This window comes from Crocuta crocuta, unplaced genomic scaffold (assembly GCF_008692635.1).
Source record: "Crocuta crocuta isolate KB4526 unplaced genomic scaffold, BGI_CrCroc_1.0 scaffold263, whole genome shotgun sequence".
Classification (NCBI taxonomy): Eukaryota; Metazoa; Chordata; class Mammalia; order Carnivora; family Hyaenidae; genus Crocuta; species Crocuta crocuta.
Genome location: NW_027529541.1, coordinates 2,712,915 through 2,732,675, shown reverse-complemented (window position 1 = coordinate 2,732,675; position 19,761 = coordinate 2,712,915). Strand labels below are relative to the sequence as shown.

The 19,761-nt window shown below is 38.9% G+C and overlaps 1 long non-coding RNA gene across 2 annotated transcripts in view; it reads right to left on the bottom strand.

Moving 5' to 3' along the window:
* LOC144229344 (uncharacterized) overlaps positions 1-19,761 on the bottom strand; it is a 224,298-nt gene that overhangs the window by 46,363 nt on the left and 158,174 nt on the right. Inside the window, exon 4 of one of the 2 annotated variants that reach the window (XR_013334465.1) lies at positions 17,265-17,345. The exons of the other annotated variant lie outside the window; for it this stretch is intronic. This is a non-coding gene — a long non-coding RNA (uncharacterized LOC144229344). Of the gene's footprint in view, positions 1-17,264; positions 17,346-19,761 lie in introns of those variants that run through there. 2 annotated transcript variants of the gene reach the window in all.

Here is a 19,761-nt window from a genome sequence, read left to right as displayed (position 1 = left end):
GTGACAGGAACACTTTTCTGTAAATCAAAAACTTTAGTTTTAGTATTTATATATGTGTGACTCAGCCGTTCCACTTCAAGGTGTTAGCCCAAGTAAATTATGTGACAAGTGGGAAAAGATGTTCGTAGAAGGATCTTAGCCACAGTGATATTACTCAATTCAATCTAACAAATATGTTAGGAAGCCCACTATGTGTCTGTCAGTAACTGTTAGGTGTTAGACTTTTTTTTAAGTCAGCTAAGTAGACAGGTGTATAGAAGCAAGGGATAGGGATTTACACACTATAAGCATTGGAATATAGCCTTTAGGTGCTATGGGTGCTTGGAGAAAGGACACCTAGCAAAGACCAAGGGGATGAGTACACAGTAGAAATTTAGTGGTATTATGATTTAGAATAAATATATATTTGGTCTTCATCCCCTTTTCTGGCTCAGAGGCCTGTAACCTTTGGAATTTCCTAAGTGATAAGAGCCATAAAAATATCTTTTGCTATGTTAATGAAGTGACTTTTGGAAAGCATTGAAGGAAGGGGGCTGGTTGCCAAAGCATCCGATCTAACAGATAGTAAGGAGCTTGGAGGAGCTGTACAAAATCAGAGACTTTTATTGGCAGAGAGAGTGGTGTTAAAAAACAAAATTCAACTGAGTAAATTTAAAGATCTAATTGGCTTTCTTCAATGACTCATGAATTAGGCAGCATCCTATCTAGCAAATAAAAGGGAGCTCCAAGGGGCTATACAGAATGGGAGATTTTTAAAGACAGAAAGTGGGTAAGACAAGAAAGTCATAAGATTATTTCAGGCAAGCTCATCTTCCTTTGTGGGGAGGGTGGGGATCTATCATGCAGATTACCTCACCAGTGTTGACCCAGTAATTCCAGATAGACTGGGTAAAGGTCATATTCCACCTGGGAGTGGCTGAAATGAATTAGGTTCATTTCAGAAAATGAATTAATTTTCTGTCTTGGGGGCAAGTAATTCCATTTGGGGCCTGTTCTGTTTTTAACAGTGGAAACAAGGAGGTTATACTAGCCAAAAAAGTGAATTGGTTATTGCAAGGTTGCTTTCTTTTAGGGGTTCTCAAGGGTCTACCAGTCAGATACTTACATAGTACTGATACTTAGGTAGGGAGATTCCTGATTGATTTAAGATTCCATATCTGAGAGAGTCAAAAGTGTTAGGAGTTAAGTCTGGTGACATGAGACTTGACATAAGCTACTCTATTTTGAGTAACTCTCTTCTTTTTGTTGTTGTTGTTGTTGTTAACAATCCTTTTATAATAAATTGATGATCTAATAAGCAAAATGTTTCTCTAAGTTCTGTGAGCTGCTCTAGCAAATTAATAAAACCCAAGGAGGGGGTTGTTAGAACCTCTAATCTACAATTGGGATCAGAAGCATGGGTGGCAACCCTGACTTGTAACTGCCCTCTGAAGTGAGGTCTGGGAGCAGGCTTGTGAGACTGAACCCTTAACTTGGGGGATCCTGGCAGATAGTGTTAGAAATGAGGTGAATTATAGGGCACCCACCTGGTGTTAGAGAACTGTTGGTGTGGAGGACCATCCCCATACACATACATGCCTTGGAATTGGGTCCAGCAACTTAGGTTTCCTAGAAATTCCCAGATATGTGTTAACTCAAATAATGAACAAATAGATGGTTATATTTTCATAACATGGAATAATATGCATCCATGTTGCATGTAGTCATTTGTTTATCACCACAGAACAGTGGTCATAATATAATGTAAAGTGAAAAAGAATCAAGCCAACATAAGATCTGTGTAGTGGGATCCATTTTTTGTATAATATACAACATATTCAAGTACAGTTAAATATGTATAGAAAAATTCTCAGGTTAGTTACAGCTTTCTTGACACTAGTTTCTCCCTTTTTGTCTAACTGAATTTAAATATATGTAAAATTAATTTGTATCACCTCTATAATTAAAAGTAGAGTAAAAAAGATGCTTACGAATGAGACAAACTCGCATAGGAAATCAAGTGCAGCAGATGCTGGGAAGTTAAGACATGTGGTATTTGGTCAACCTAAGCACCTCTGTTTCAGTGCACAGGGAAGCCTCATCAGCTCCACAATGCAAGTAAAAGTCAGTATTAGAACTGAATCCAGGTATGTCTGACTCTAAAGCTTAAGCCTTACCTAAGTTGTACTTGAGTCTTTTTAAGTATTATACTATGTTGCTATCCACAGCTGTCCTGACTGCTGCTGATGCAGATGAGAATGAAATAGGAAAGAATTCAAAATGAGTCCCAGCAGCAAACAATTTTCAAGCTATGAAGACGGTAGGGAATATGCATGTAGGATGGTCCAAAAATGAGTAACTCTATTATGCTGGGAATTGTCACCTCATTATAAATGTCTCCATTCTAATCTCCATCCCTTGCTCTCTCTTAATAATTCAAGCATTAAAATTTTTTATTGGATTGCAAATTGGCACACAGGTCATGAGTCTGACTTTACAACTGCTATATTCAGAATTGGAATGGAAATAATCTTTTCCCGCACCTAGTCAAGTCATTCATTTGTACTACCCAAATATGCCTAATGGGAAGGAGAGACAGACTTGATGGGAGGAAAAAAAATCTCATGAAGTTAACATTTGTAGTGCAATCAAATTAAATTTCCTTTGAATTTCAGTTTAAAATGGTGCTTGGCTAGTTGCCATTGATGCCTCATCTCCCCTATTTCTACTAAAATAACAATGAAAACATAGAAAAAACAAAAATATGCATCATCTCCAGAAACTACAACTTAAAAAGAGCCTTTTGCTAGAGTCAGATGTAAACCAAACATGCACGACCAAAGAACCATGATGAATACACACACACACACACACACACACACACATATAGTTAGTCTAACAATGCTCATGCCTAGGAAACAGTAAACCTCTCCCGTTAGGTAGAAATATGAAAATATTTTATTCCTTCCTACACCATCAGTGTATAAATCAGTGTTCAAGTTTGTAACAAACAAAGAATGCAGCCACCCCTTTATTGTGTGCGTGTGCTTATTTTATAGCAGTCAAAATACTGAATTGATGTCTCTGTACAGCTCTTTCTATATTGTTTCAGAAATGTTAATTCCAGAAAATAAGAGGGCCAGAAACAGGGAGGCATATGCAATTTTATGCTTTGGGTCTCCACACAAGATTTTATTTGAACAAGTAGTCTTTCCACTATTTTTTGCTGCTGCTGTTGCTTCTGGTAATGATGATGAATAACCAAGAACCTGACAGGTAGAGAAGAGGCAAACCCTATTGTAAGCATTAGATATTCCCAATTGGAGTTTATAGACTACGATGAAGAACATGGTTGAATAAGATAAACTAAAAGAGTCTGTCTTGCTTTTAGCTTCAAGCAGAAGACATTCATAGCAGCCTGCTGTAGCCGGCTGCTTCTGAAGATGTTCATTCTGGACTTCAAGGGCACACTTATGCTGGCACTGATCTTGAAATTTGGCTCTGAGACTTAAATCTGTATGACCTCAGAGAAGCTGTTCAACTTCTCTGAGTCTCACCTTCCTTAGCTGTAAGAAGGAGATTATTACACTCATTTCAACAGATTGTTATAGGAATTAAATATGATAATGGGTATGACTGGACACTATAAAACAAATATAAGAGCTTCTTATTGTTATGTGTCTTCTTTTCTTTTAGTGGACATAGCTTGCTTTGTGAAACAGCCCCGCTTTGGCGATTATACCCTCCTCCAAACTACTTCCACATTTAGGATCTGGCAACTCACTGACCACTTAAAATGCTATCTAGGAGCTATTATTAATCTCTTTGTGTATGTTTACCTTCTCTTCCTCCAACCAGATCGTGTGCTCATTTAGGGCACAGTCCAATTTTTATACCTGTTTCTTTCCTTTCTGAAATGCACTGCCCTGTGCTTCCTGAGCACTTGAGAAATGCAAATTGTTGATGACGGCAGCCAATTTCAGCTCTAAAATGATTTAGGTATTCTCCTGCTGCAGACAAGGGTATATTTTTCTTTTTCAGGTGTGAATCATTAACTTTAATAGCTTTCTACATGTTTCAGTAGGAATATTTACCATGATGGGTAAGGTCTTTGAGGGCAGGACTACTTTATAGATGTTTTATTTATTTATTTAAGTTTGTGCATTACACAGATACAAATGCAGAGGTGGATTTAATAAATAAATCTGATAATTCTTTTTTCCAATGATGAAGGTGCAATCCTTAGCCAGAAGGTACCATAAGAGTCTCAAGCCCATATTCAGTTTTGATATGTGATAGATAAAAAGTAAAATGTTAGTACTCTATAACAAAGTATTTGCTATTCTAATTCAAAGTGCTAACCATTATAGCAATTTATTGCAAACATTTTCATATTGCTATATATTCTGCCAAGGATTACACTACCCTTTTTATCCACTTTATTATATTTTATTAGGTTCCTATACTATGCTGCTATCCATTTGCAAAGAACTACATTTCTTCATTGTACAAACTGGGAAGTCATTTGTCTTCTGAGGAACCTGTGCAAGTGGGAAGGAAGGGCAACTTTTAGGTTTTAGCTTCTTCCTTTCTCCTTAATTGTCTTTCAAGAAGATGGCACACCTTCTGTTGGCCTCTGCCAATGTATCATTCGGCTGCCTCACAGGCTTTGAATCAATATATCCCTTTGTTTTGGGCAAAATAACTGTTTTATCATTCTCTGGTATTTTACCTTTAAGCCTCTTCATGTCCTAAGATGGTCATGATTGATAGGCTTGAACCTAAATCATGGCCCCTTAGGTTGCCACTTTGCCCTCTGTTCAAGAGCTATCATTAGTTTTGATACCCTTTCCCTGCCTCAGAATCTTTTTTGTTCCTTCCTTCCTTTTCAGAAAATGCCCCCCCCCCCTTATTATTAGCCATAGAAAAGAAAGAAGTGGATGCCCAATATTCCAGATTTTTCTCAGGGGTGGAGATTTGGTTATATTGTACCCATGGTGTGTAACTGCACATAGGGAACCTCAGGCACAGAGAGAACCTGGAGACATTACCTGCAGACCATTCAAAGGAGCCTCATTTTTGTAATTCTTGGAGGATAATATGAGGAGGTTTCTCTAATATTATCTGAGACAAAGCTCATCAATAAACTACTTCTTTACTGGGCAGTAAAGATACCCAGGAGTACATATAACACTCTACAGCGACTTCTTGTCTCCCATCGTGAGGGATGCATGGATATTTTGTCCAGATGTGGACACTAGGTAGTTCTCCCTTGCTTCCAGCTGGTCCACCAGATCCCATCAATCAGGAAACTCAACAGCCACCAGGTAACAATGGTTCCTACTCTCGTCACTGCCAGAGCCCACCTCCATAGAACCTGATGCAGTGGTACAGACCTGGGCCAGCCATCAGTGGTTTTAAAAGTTGTCCCTGTGATTCAAAGGATTGAGAACATCTGGTTTAGAATTTTCAGAAACCATTAACTCTTTCTGCTTTCCTTCCTCTTTTAAATTTTTCTCTTTTCTAGATCTACTTAGCAAGTTATGCCAAGGACTAAATATACAATTCCTTTAAGTGTCCTCTGGTCCACTCTCCTCATGCCTTAGCATCAGAATCACCTGTGAGTGGTGGTTGGAGATGCAGATTTCTGAGCCTCATCCCAGACTAAGGAATCACAGTAATTGGAGATGTCATAGGGTGACCAGTTGTACCAGTTTGTCCAGGCTTTAGAGGCAACTATTCTAGGACTGTCTCTGTTAAAACCAGGGGAGTCTTGGCAAACTGGGGAATTTGGTTACTCTACGAAGACCTAGTGTTTTTAATCATGTTCCACATGTGAGTATTAGGTGCGGTATGGCTGAAAGCTAGTATCCTTCCCCTTTTTAGAACAACTTATTTTCTCAAGTGCAGAAATTAGTCTCCAGCCATTATATCAAGTAGGAGGTTCTCTTATCTTCTAGGGGAAAGAGGCTGAGCCTGTCCTTGGTTCCATATTTGATGAGACCTAGTCTCTTGACATGTGGTCCTGGCTTCTGTCTCTCATCTTGGCTTTCCATATGTAGGTTCCACAGTGTGGGCCTCTTCCCTTTGACCACTGCTGCCAGTGGCTTCTGTCTCCTCATACCCTCCTACTCAATCTTGGCCCCCGTGGTGTATCTGCCTGTTCATTGCCATCTGTTTCTCACTTTCTTCTGCCTGGAGAAGTTCCATGATATAAGGCTTCTGAGAGAAGTGCTCCTTCCATTGACTCTTTCACTCCACAGGCACCACTTAAAACACCCCATAAGCCTTTTACCAGTATTTTCTGTGGTCCAGATCCCTCCCCTCCTCCCCAGCCCTGCCAAAGGGTGCAAGAATGCATTTTGCTCTCAGGCCCGTAATGGGAGTGTGCATTTTCCAAATAGGCAAAGTGGTAGGGAATCTTCTCTGAATGGCTAGGACAGGGCACAGAAATGCTGATCAGCTTGGAGCATGGCATGGACCCTGCTGAGCCCTGAATGAGCCATTTATCCAGTGTAACATCTGGAGCAATGGAGTCGGAGGCACTCAGGGAAGTGCTTATTTATTTAGGGAGGAGATGAAGCTGTGATTTCAGACTTCCCTCCAGTCACTCAAAGGGGAGGAGGAAGAGGGGTGTGTTAGCATCTGGACTCTGTAAAGTATACAACCATGGCTCTATTTTTGAAGGTGCTGAGAGAAAGCTTTCCAAGGTTTAGAAAAGGGGCTATAAGCTAGAGGTTCAAAAGTGCTGCATAACCCAGAAATTATGCACAGTGTTTTGTTGGCTTGTGTGTATATGCATTTTCCTAAGTCTATATTTTTAATTATATTCTCAGTGGGTTCAGTGACAAGAAAGAAAGAAAGAAAGAAAGAAAGAAAGAAAGAAAGAAAGAAAGAAAGAAGAAGGAAGAAGGAAGAAAGGAGGAAGGAAGGAAAGAGAGGAAAAAAGAAAAAAAAGGTTAAGAACATTGCTTTAGAGAAGAATACATAATTCTGGAGTCCTGACTGTTAAAAAGTTGAGTTAATGTCATTTTTATTTCCATTTCTCCTTGGTCTCACAAGCCCCAGTACAGAACCTGGGGCACAGAAAATGCTCACAAAGTGCTTGTCAAACTTCTTTCTGCCACTACCACGCAGACACCAGACACAGAAAATGCAAAAGGATAATATGGGAAGATTCACTGAGGAGTTCTAGCTGGAAATGCAAAAGTCTTAGGATCTGGGCGTCATTCTAGCACTTATTTCCTCTGTGACTTGGGGAAAAGTCTTCATTTCTCTGGGCTTTGAATTCCTCCTTGGGGTTTGGATTATATAAACTCCGAACTGCTTTTCAGTTCTGAAAGTCAAGTAGTCTCTCCTCGCACAGAGCAGAGCCAGAATTATTCTACAATTTTAGTAAACAACAAGAGACTCGAATTCCTTCTTTTTGGGTAGAGAATTTGGACTTTCAGAGTGATCAAGAGAAGTATAAAAAATCTTTGTATTCCCTAATACTGAGGTCAAACTCCTATTTTATTTCATGTTATATAAGGTATTGATCCAATTGCATGACCATAGAGTTGAGCATCTCCTCAGTGTGCAGAATTAGACTAAGCAATAGTAAAATACCTGGATCTTTTTCTCAAGTATCTTACAACCTTATAGATAGGATTCAGACGTATTAAACAGGGAGAAAGAAGGCCATTAATTGCTAAACTGCAAGGTAGCAATTATAATTGTAATAACCCTGAAGACTGGAGTGGTCTCAGAGGCGGGATTTAAGTTGTGTCTCATGAGGGATCTCATGAAGGAGGTGGGATTTAAGTTGTGTCTTGAATGTTGGGCAGAATTTAAATAAGTGTAAAGGGAAGTCACTCTCAGTGAATGGGAACAATGTGAGCAAAGACTGGCGGTGGGGATATACAGTAGCAGGAGAAAAACAGATTGGCCTATATGACAATAGCAAAGGTTGCTTTTGGGTAAATGTGAGAGTACTTGAGTTTGGTAAGCCTTGATGTCCTGAAGTTTAGGGCATTACACCTATGCAGACAGTCTGCTTTGAGCAGGTGGTCACCACCGAGAGTGGTAGCGAAGGAGCATCAGTGTACACAGTGGGCCAGAGACTGGGATGCTGCCGCAGTCATGTGAGTGTGCCTCCATACAAGCCAATATTAGAAGTGGAGGAGAGAGAACACATTGTGGAATCTATAGCAGCAGCAGCAGCAGGCTGTGCTCAAAGACTGTGGGAAAGTTTAGCATGCATGTTGCTGAGGAACCATGAGGGCAACACGCTGTGTTTTATTTTTATGTTTATTTATTTATTTGAGAGAGAGAGAGAGACAGAGACAGAGCAAGCGAGCAAGGGAGAGGCAGAGAGAGAGAGGGAGGGAGAGAATCCTAAGCAGGCTCTGTACTGTCAGCATGGAGCCCAATGTAGGGCTAGAAGCCACAACCTGTGAGATCATGACCTGAGCCAAAATCAAGAGTCTGATGCTTAACTGACTAAGCCACCCAGGTACCCCGAACACACTGTTCTTGGCTGATATCTGGTTTCAGGAAGGAATCCTTGTTCTCCCCAGGAAAACCCTGAATTTAAAAACCCTTATGGTTTCTGCCTTTTACCCATTTATAGGGCTGATGCTATTGACCAGAGGAATGTCCGACCAAGAGCCAACCACATTCTTCCTTTACAACTTTCTTATTCCAACAGCACTTCACTGAGGTGCTCCGGTGTTGGAGAGAATTCTGAGTCTGGGTTAGGCTGACTGACTGGCCAGTCTCTGTGCTTAAACTTTAACAGGTAGGGTTAGACATCATCCCCACTGAAGATCAGGGAAGAGTCTGTCAGGAAAAGATTTTCTTTTTCAGGTACAACATCATCTAGCCCTCTAGGGAAAAACCAAATCCAAAACCAAAACCAAAACATTTTGACTTTTAATAATCAGAACTTTATCTAAATAAAGGTTCTAATTTGCTTCTATCTTGTAGCACAAGTAACTGGATATAAACCCTTTTTTGTTGTCCTGCTGTTGTTATTATGAATAAAGTGCTCAGCAGTTAATTTTTCTCCTAAGTTAACTACTCTACCTTAAGTGACCCAGCAGAACCACACTCCATTTCAGGGTGGAGGGAAGGGCCTAGAGTTTCATTCTCGGTAGCATTGTTATATGAGCTGCCTTTCTGTCTAATGAGCCTATGGTGTGTCTGAAGGAGATGTCCAAGACATCTTCCCATTTTCAAGGCCCACTGGGGTATAGAAAAAAAAAAATCAGCCTATCTACAAGAATATGGAGCCTACTCCAAAAGAAACACATCAGCAAATGTGAAGAGGAAAGGAAATCCTGGCAGTGTCCAGCTATGGAGAAACTAAGGGGTGCAATGCTGGGATGATGCCCTACAAAGGTGGAGGTGAAACCACCCAAAGGTTTTATTGCAGGGGCACATGGGTGTGTGTCAGACTTGATTTCGGTTCAGGTCATGATCTGATGGTTCATGAGATTGAGCCCCACAGCGGGCCTCTGTGCTAACAGTGTGGAGCCTGTTTGGATTATCTCTCCTCCTTCTCGCTCCACCCTTCCCCTGCTAGTGCTCTTTCTCTATAAACAAACAAACAAACAAACAAACATTAAGAGAAAGGCTTGATTGCAGAAGGGAATTTTGAGTAGTGTGGGAGGACCATAAAATTTACCATAGAAGAGTGAGAAGAAATAGAATTCCAGCATTAGAAAGAAACAACTCTTAAGTAGGAAATAAGAATAGGAGAAAAATACCAGGACAGATAAATGGAGGTGCCAGCTGCTCTAGGCAAAGGTCATAGAAAAATTTGTCAGAAGGAGTCTTTTACTAAATGTAGAAAGTATACTTCTCAAATTTGTGTTAATTCTTTCTCTTGACTCAAAATTAAATTAAGTGGATGATGGAGAGTCCCAACTTCATTACGCAGGTAGGTAGAGTGTGTAGACAAAATTTTGTCTGTCTTAATCAAACCCGATAGTAATAGCCATTGCCATCCTTTATTGGGCGTATACTCTGTATTGGCATTATTGCAATTTGTCTTTATTACAGCTCTATAAGGTAAATAGTATTACTTCCCCCAGAATTTAGGTTAAAAAACTGATGCAAAACTATCATGTGTAGACTGAAGGTTATAATCATAGTATAATTGAGGTAATCTGTGTAAATTGCATATCCGCTTTTTACTATTGCTCCATTGCCCATAATTTCTAATTGCTGGAGTACATGCCAACCTACTCTGTCTGTTCCCAAAGCCTGCCTATCTCTTGGACTGGAGTGTGGGAAATGTGTTCAGCAGCTTACTCTGCTTCCCTTTGCCTTTTCTGGTAGAGTCTCAGTGAAGCAGTTGCAGAAGTCCTGGCACTCTTCTGCCAGAGATCTGCAATAGTCTATAAAGCCTCACACAATCCCCCCCNCCCAGTGAGCTTTCGAGGTCATTGTTCTACCCCAAGCTTAATTCGTTTCAGCCACACAGACTTTTCCTGCCGTCCCTTGACAATGGGACACATCGTCACCCTAGGGCCTTTGCACTTGCTCTGTGCTCTGCCAGCAATATTTTCTCCTTTTTGCATGTTCTTTTCCCTCACTTCCTTTAGGTCCTTTTGCTTAAAAGCCTCAGAGAGACCTTCTCAGATCATCCTGTTTTAAACTGCACTTCCTGCATGACCAACACTCTTCATCTTTCTTTTCAACTACATCTGAAGTATGAAATATTTTACACAAGTATGGAAATAGCTGCTGTTTATCTCCCCTTCCTGGAATGCCAAGGCAGAATATCCTTCTCTGCACCCAGCACATATTAGGTGCCCCTGAGTTGTGTTAAATGTTGAATGAATCAACTCTTTTATCTGCTTTGATCTCTAATGACTCTCCCATGATACTAAAATCCTGTCTCTGTATTAAAGGATAGAATATTGCTTCCAGTTTTCCTTCTGAAGCCCTCTACACATTAGACAAAGCAGAATCAGTCGGCCTGTGGCCAAAATGAACATGGTTTATAAACCCTTCTCCCGCTGAGAAACAGCCTTCTATCTTTTTCATCCCTTTGTCATTCACTGAGTGCTGGCAGAGAAAAGCCCAACAAAAGAGCATAATTAGGAAAGACAACCCACACCAAACAGGCCCCACAAACACAGAAAACTAGGTCATTGTTCCTAATATAAGGAAGAAGATCCCTCTTTCTAGGCAGGCTATGTTCCACTTGTGTTTAAACACTGTAATTAATTGAATTAATTTAATTCTCAATATTGTTGGAAAATGTGTTCCTTGTAGCCTTTTAGAAATTTGCCTTTTCTCTTTTTTTGTAGATGGCATATCCTGTGCTGATTCTGTATAGCTTATTTAGGCTAAACGTCTGCCTGACAATACGTCTGAGGAATGCACTTACTTCACCCTCCATGTGACTAATACTTCTGACCACCTACTATGTAAAAGCAAACATGCCCTTGCCTTCCACAGGTTACAGACTTGCTCTTCTACTGAGAGCAGACTATCTTCTAAACTTCAATTAAAGCTGCAGAATACATGACAGAAGCTTCCTCTTCCACCCAGTAAGTGCAGTGGCTAAACTGAACATTAACCCTCACTGTGTAACCTTGGGAAAACCTTTTGAATGTGCAGCAATCATAATCCATCATAGTTGCCAGTGACCCAGGACAAATCAAGGCACAAACTACAGTGCCCATTACTGAAACATTTCATGGGACTTATGAAACATTATCTGCCCGAAGCTCTCTTGGTAGGAGAAAGAGGGTACAAAGCAAAACAGCTATGGCAGAAAGAACCACAAAAGGAACACCTCATTTTCCTTCTCCTCTCCAATTGCTAAAAGAACTAGAATCATCTTCCCTCATGTTGGGTTATTATTTGCAGGTTGCAGACATTTATTCAAATATTTTACACATACGAAGGAATGTTGCATTATAAATCTGGCACAAGATTCAAGATGCTGGGATGATTTTGAAGAGTAAGGCTAAAACCATGTACTTTGCAAACAAACAAAAAATACAAAATTGAAATGAATGTTAAGAAATCTTTTCTGCCTATTCCTCTTCTACCTAAACTATTACTTCTCACTCCTTTTTTCAAAAAGTTTAATTATTAGTTTACATGTTAAATCTACTTTTGACATAAAACTGAGATTGATGGAGGCTGAGGCTACATTCTCTCAGAGGCTTAGCTGGGCCCCAGTGAAGTGAAGGGTCTTTGAAACACTTTTGCAGGGTGGTCTTTGGAACTTTTATCTCCAGATGTTTTATCTAAAGCAATTGAAGGTTCTGTACCTTCTCTTCAACAGACAATCCAAATTCCCACCAAGGTCCCAACTTTGTTTAAGGTATTGTTCCTGCAAAGGGTGAAGAAAAATTTCACCCAAAGAATTTCATAAATTAACAGGCTTGTTAGCAAAAGAGAAATTGTTTATTTTATACTATTAGATTTTCGCAGAACTCTAGAAATTACATGTCTGTAGATCTCTGACATATGAGACTGACCCAGTAGTAACAATAAATTTGTTAGAACTTAAAGCAAACATAAGTTATTGCTAATTGAGGAAGAAAAAAAACCTTTATAAGTCATTCTATAAAATTAAGGGAACACAGTTATGAACCTTCACAAATACTTATCATGGTCATGGTTCTAATTGTCTTTCTAGAGTATGAGTTGGGGTATTCCTTTACTCTCCTTTACTATCAATCAACTTAGTTCATCTGCCTACAATGAAAAGTGCTTACTGGTAGTTTCTTTTCTTTTTTCTTTCCCCCACCCCCCACCAAGACCTTGCACTGTGAAAGACTTTAATAGCCATGATTTGCTGTGGCAGGGTGGTGCCCCATGCATGTTCAAGTTACCTTCAGATTTAATGTTTTTTTCTCCAGCTGAAAGTCACATTAGGAAGTGAAACTCTGATCCGAGACCTTTACAGCCAGGAGTCAGCTATTTTCAATGACTTTCTCAGTAACATTCAATCCTTTTGACCTGCCTCTCTGTCTTTCATTTGCATTCTAGCCCAGCCCAAGGAGAGTGATTGCCTGTCCTAGACTGCTTCTTGCACGGTGTTGATTTAGTGGTAACACTGTACTGTATTATTCATCTGCTCCTCAGTCCCGTAATGACTCGGCTTACACAGTGCACACACTGAATATCTATCTAGGAACCTTGGCCCTGGGGCATTGAGAGCAGCAAAGGAGAGTTCTTGCTCCAGAGATGGTCCCTAATCTATGGTCAAAAGGGAAGTTTCAGGGATGGCTGGTTATAAACAATGTAAGAGGGTTCAGTTTTCCGTATGGTATGATCTTTGGTGTGTTGGGGGAGGGGGATGTGGAATTAAATTAAATGTAATGAATACCTACAATGTGATAGACACTGGGACAAGCGCTTTACATATGTTCACTTATTTCTCAAAGCAATTGATGAGGAAACTGAAGCTTAGAGGGTTCAAGTAACACAGCTAGAAATTGATAGATTAAAATTTAAATCTGTTTATGCCAAATCTTGTATTATTTTCTTATTTGACCTTAACTATTCCTCTTGTTTTTCCATAGCATAGCCTTCTGTCTCCTGTCTCACCTCTGCCCCTAGCGATCTGACAGGATAGGCTAGGATATGCTCTGGTAACAAACAGTCCACAAATCTAAGTGACTTGAAACAAATAAGTTTGTTTCTCCCCTAACCTAATGTCCCCTCTGAATCAGCTAGATGTTATGTCTATGTCACCCTTAGTTAAGGATCCAGGCTGCTGGAGCTAGACTGTCTGGAATGGTGTGGTCACCATAGCAGAGGGAAAAAAAGCTATGCCAGATTATGCACTCATGATTACAACTTCTGCCCAGAAATGACACGTTTCCTCTGCTCACATTTCATGGTCATGCCTAATAACTCAAGAAATGCAAAGGTACCATATACTTGGAAAAAGAATTTATGAATATTTGGAAAACACTAGTGATGACTATTGCTCTTCAGGGGCAAGAAAATACCACTGGGTTTCTAAACAGGTCTAGAATGCCAGAGGTGAGCTCACCTGTTACCAGTTGCAACCTCTTGGTCCACTTTTACTGAAATTGACCACAGAAGATTTATAAAAATTGTTAGATGATATCTGGATTTTCAAAAGCAGTGACTATGGTTTCAGTATTTGTGGGTACATCTGGGAAGAGATGTTGGATGAGTGGAAGTGTTTGCCAGAACTAGACCAAGGGTTCTAGCAAGGTAACAAATGCTGGATCTGGCTTGACCGCAGATGGCCTGGTGTAGTCACTGCTTAGTCTGAGAAGCTTGAGCAAGCTCAGAATGGGACATTTGCCAACCACCATGCTGCCATTCTACAGGCATTTTCTTTTTTTATTCTTAAAGATTCTTTGACTAGCCAAGGAACACTTTGAATATGACCAGCTAACTTATTTACTTATTCCATTCATCATGATCCCTAATAGGCAAAGACAGAAAGTAGTCGTCCTATAAAGGCTTGGAAATTTGATAGAAGGGATCAAAGAATCATAATCCATATATCCACCTACATTCCCCATTCCTCCCTCCGATATTAACACCAAAACCTCAAGCTGGACTTCTTTCAGATAGAATGTAACTTCTCTATCCAATTAGGTGTTTCCTTAAATTAAGGATACTTTTAACTACATATTCTTTATGTTTGCCTGTCTAAATCATAAACATGTGTATGTATTATCTATTTAAAACAGCCAATTAAATAAACAAAAATGAGAGGGAAATATCTCTCAAAATGTCAAGGTACTCATTCTGCTATAGATCTCAATATATGGACAAGAGAAATTATTATTTTTATTTAATTTTACCAAGATCCTCCCAAGGAAGGCATGATATTCTATGTTGTTTCCTTCCCCTCTGTGTTTTTCCCTCTCCCCTGGAAAAGCAAAAATAATCTTGTGGTCTCCTCAGGTCTGCACATACCCACTGGCCACCCATTATCTTGAGTTACATTCAATGCCTTTCACTGAAATTGAGAAGACAGATTCTGGTAGCTAAACATTTATACCCTTATATAGCATCTGCTAATCTCCACAGCTTGACTACTATTCATTCACTCTCTTTCTTTTCTTTTCTTTTCTTTTTTTTTTAAATTTATTTCTAGGAGAGAGAGAGAGAGAGAGCGTGAGCAGGGGAGGGTCAGAGAGAGAGGGAGTCACAGACTGAAACAGGCTCCAGGCTCTGAGCTGGCAGTCAGCACAGAGCCCGACGCGGGGTTCGAACCCACGAACCGCGAGATCATGACCTAAGCGAAAGTCGGACGCTTAACTGACTAAGCCACCCAGGAGCCCCTCACTCTCTTTATTTTCAAAACAACTTTGGGAAGTAGGTGGGCCTTACGGTCATATGACTTGTATACCTACTGATACCTAATGAAGGAAAGATATTTGCTTAGGGTCAGACAGTAGTCAGAATCAGGGATAGGTCTGGCCTCCCAGCTTTGGATGTATTCATTTATCCTCCCAAAATAATTCCCTTTGAGTTTTTCCATATTCACTTAAAAATATTTACCCATACCGTTAATTAGTACTATAATTGAAGATGGTCCTTATAGTCTGCTGCCTTGTTAGCAACTCACATTTGTCAATAATTTATTGTCTTAGAGTGGGGAGTTTCTATTTTTTTCTCTCTCCTCTGCCCAACAAACTATCATAATCATTAAAATTAAGTCCTTTTTATCTGTCTGGCATTCAAGCCTCCTCGTACTTTAGTCTCATCTCACCTTCGTGCTTTTCCCTACTACGACTTATCTTCACGATATGACAGGTCACCTAAAGATTGACTGTTATTAGACTGTGCTCCATAATCTGCTGCCTCTGAGTATCTGTTTTTCTCTCAACCAGAAACATTCTGCTTCGACATTACTATCTGTTGAAATTATCATTCTTGAAACCCTCCTCTTGATCTATCTCTTCTATTGACCTGTTATTGACCAGGAATACATACAACCTTTTCTTATTATGAATACTTCTCACAGTTGGTAGTAGGATGGAATCTTTTGTTCTGAGGGCAAAGAGAGCTTTTGGCACTGTGCCTTAATCATAATAGCAGCTTTATAATATTTGTTTCTCTATAGCAGTGGTTCTCAAAATTGTTTGTTCCAGGATCCTTAACAATCTTAAAAACTTTTGAGGAGCATGGATAACTTTTGTTTATGTAGATTATATCTGTTAATATTGGATATCTTAGAACTTAAATTGAAGAAATTTTAAGTCACAAGAGTATTCAAGCACACATTCATTATCTATCAGAGTAATGATGTCATCATACATTATGCAGACACTGGAAACGTTCTTTATATGCTTGGAAAAGGTGAATTTTAAAAGGAAAATAATTCATTAATATTATTTTGAAAATATTTTGATCTTACAGTTTCCTGAAATGGTTTAGAGGATTCTCAGAGATCTCGGTACCACACTTAGGAAGCACTACACTATTACTATAGAAAGAAACTTGAACTGAATCAAGAGTTCTGGGCTTAGGTCCTCTCTCTTATGTAAACATAATGTTTAATATTTTATCTGGACATTGGCCATTTTCTGAAAGTCAGGGAACAGGGGCTAAGTGACTGTAAAACCTCTCCTCATTCTAAGTACCTGCTCCTAAACCTGTATAGATGGATACTATGATGCTCTCAGGTAACCTTGATGCTCTCAGGTAACCTCCCATCAAGGGATTCTTCTCCCAGTTAGCATTAACCCTTTTACTAACCATCGAGCTGGTTGGCTATAAATGTTTCTGCCATGCCTAGAAAATTATGAGATATGTTTATGGCATGATAATATGTGGATGCTAGGAAAGCAGGCAACAGAAAGAATCTCAGACGTCATTTTGAAATTAGGTTTCTTTTGCCAGAGGTGTTGTGACAAGACCCTGCTGTAAGTTATAACAAAATTGGGTCACTTGAGATATGAAGCTAGCTGGGGAGGATTAATACCTCAAAAAATTTATAAAGTACATGGAAGTTCTTTAGAATTAAATACCAGACCCTCAGGTTTCCCCACAGATATCATGACATCCTCTTTCAACAACTTCATACTTCGCCTTCATATGTAAACCTGTGCCTCAATCTATACGAGGCTTCTCTTTGTCACATCACTACCTCTGCATCAAAAATTATCTGTCTTTATGTCCTTAGGCCATATTCAAAAGCTGAAAGTTACCCAATTCACCTGAAAGTAAATTATCATGTATTATTAGTATTTAATAATTTAGCATATTATATCTCTCATGTATAACTATGGTCTTTAGTAGACATCTTGTTGTTATTTATAAAATGGACTCACCTGAATCTTATCACAATGGAAGGTCTGTCAGGAAGACGGTTTGGGCTGTGGGGCTTTCGAGATAGAGATCACACCAACTAGGAGTCTCTGAGTGATAAAATAGAAAGTATATGGAAAACCTGGTTTCAGTTCCTGACTCTGGCAAGGAATAGCTGATTGACCTTGAACAAATTTAATAAGCTCTCTGAGCTTTTGTTTACTTATTGTAAAATGAAGTTATTTGTAGTTATAAACCTAAGATATTTAGCCTTAAATTTGCTGCTGCTTTGATTTCATGAAATGAATGCTTTGGTTCTTGGTCTCCAAAGCTTTCTGTTCAGCTGCTCTATCAACCCTACAGGGCATGTCCTCCTTTTACCTATTATTATTTTTTTAAGAGAAAATTTTCAACAAAGTGCTTGTTTCTTTCCAGACAAAAAAAACAGCTATTTGAAATAATGTCATACTCAAGGTTGGAGTATTTAACATAGAATCAATAATCTCAAAGGTTTCCCTTTAATAAGAAGAAAACTATGTTTTGTGCTCATCAAATTTTGTTCTCTCTCTCTTTCACAGAAGTAGGACTTCAAGATAATGAGACCCACTGGAAGAATAAATAAAAAAAGGGTCTTAAGCTGACCTCAGGAGAACGGCCAGGATTCAGGATTTCAGCAAAGAAGAGATCATGTCTGTGCAGGCAATTCCAAAAGGTTTCATATCTCCTTCTTCCCTTTCAAAGGACATTTTGGCTGGATTATAGAATTCTAATTTTATAATATTACTTATATTTTTTCTGGCTACCCATTATTCAGAAATTACCTGCCAGTATTATTGTTGTTCATTTAGAGATATTGCATATTTTTCCTCTGGCTGTTTTTTTTTTTTTCCAGCTACTTAAAATATATTGACAAATAACTCTGTAAGATATTTAAAGTATTCATTATAATGATTTAGTGTATGTATACATTGTAGAAGTATCTCTTCAATCTAATTATCATATCCATCACCTCATATATATACATATTTACCTTTTTTTAATGAGAACATTTCAGTACTAGTGTTAGCAAATTTCAGCTGTACAATGCAGTATTATCAACTATGGTCATCATGTTACACATTAAATCCTCAGCCCTTAATTCATCTTATAGCTGAAAGTGTGTATCCTTTTCACCACCCTATCCTTATTCTCCTATCCCCATGCCCTGGCAACTACTTTCCTATTCTATTTCTATGCATTTGACTTCGTAAAAAGTATTATTATTCCACATATAAGTGATACTATGCAGTATCTGTCTTACTCTGTCTCGCTGATTTCACTTAGGTCCATCCATGTTGTCACAGATGGGAGGACTGTCTTCTTCCTTATGGCTGAATAATATCCTATTCTATGTACATACCATGTCTTCTTTATCCATTCATCAATGACAAGCACTTCGGTGTTTCCATTTTGTGACTATTGTGAATAATGCTGCAATGAAGATGGGAGTGCAGTTTTCTTTTTGATACCTGGTTGCTTTTAAGATTGTACTTTATCTTTAGTATTTAGCAGCTTTGGTATGATGTGGCCAGGTATAATTTTTTTTAATTTTTATCCTACTGAGGATTTGTAATAATTTTTAAAATTTATTTTGAGAGAGAGAGAGACAGAGACAGAGGAGAGAGAGAGAGTGAGCACAGCAGGGGAGGGACTGAGAGAGAGAGAGAAAGAGAGAGAGAGAGAGAGAGAGACAGAGTCCCAAGTAGGCTCCACGCTCTGTGAAATCGCAGAGTCAGATGAAGGGTTCCATCTCATGAGTGTGAGATCATGATCTGAACTGAAATCAAGAGTCAGATGCTTAACCGAATGACCACCCAAGCACCCTAGGTTTGTAATAATTTTTGAATTGTTGGCTTGATGCTTTACAATTTGGGGGAAATTCTTAGTCATTATCACCTCAAACATTGTCCTTCTGCAATGTATCTTTTCTCTTCTGGGACCCTGATAACATTCACGTTAGATTGTTTAACTTTGTTTCATGTATCTTTAAGCTCTTTTCTGTGTTTTTCATATTTTTTCTTTCTAATTCAGTCTCAGTTTTTCTACTCACCTAACTTCCAATTTGCTAATTGTATTTTCAGCTATGCTCAACTGCTTTTATATGCACCTACTGAGTTCTTAGTTTCAGTTACTGTATTCTTCAGTTTTAGAATTTCTGATTCTTTTAAAATAGATTCTATCTTGTCATCTGATTTCTTGAATATTTAATCACAATTATGTTAAAATATCTGATATCTTTAATCTAGGATTCCCATGTGTCAGTTCTATTATTGGTTTTTAACTTCTGGTTCCATTTCTTGGTTTACTAGGTAATTTTGATAGTTAGCTAGTCCTCTGTAGGAAGTAGTGTTCCAGATGGTGCTATCTCCTTATAAAAAGGATTCTCCTTTTCCTCTGTCCAGCAACTAGAGTAGAGGCTGTTCACCTTTGTCAATCAGGGACTGTAGTAATGAGAGGCTGGGTTGTATTATTTTTCTAATTTGATGT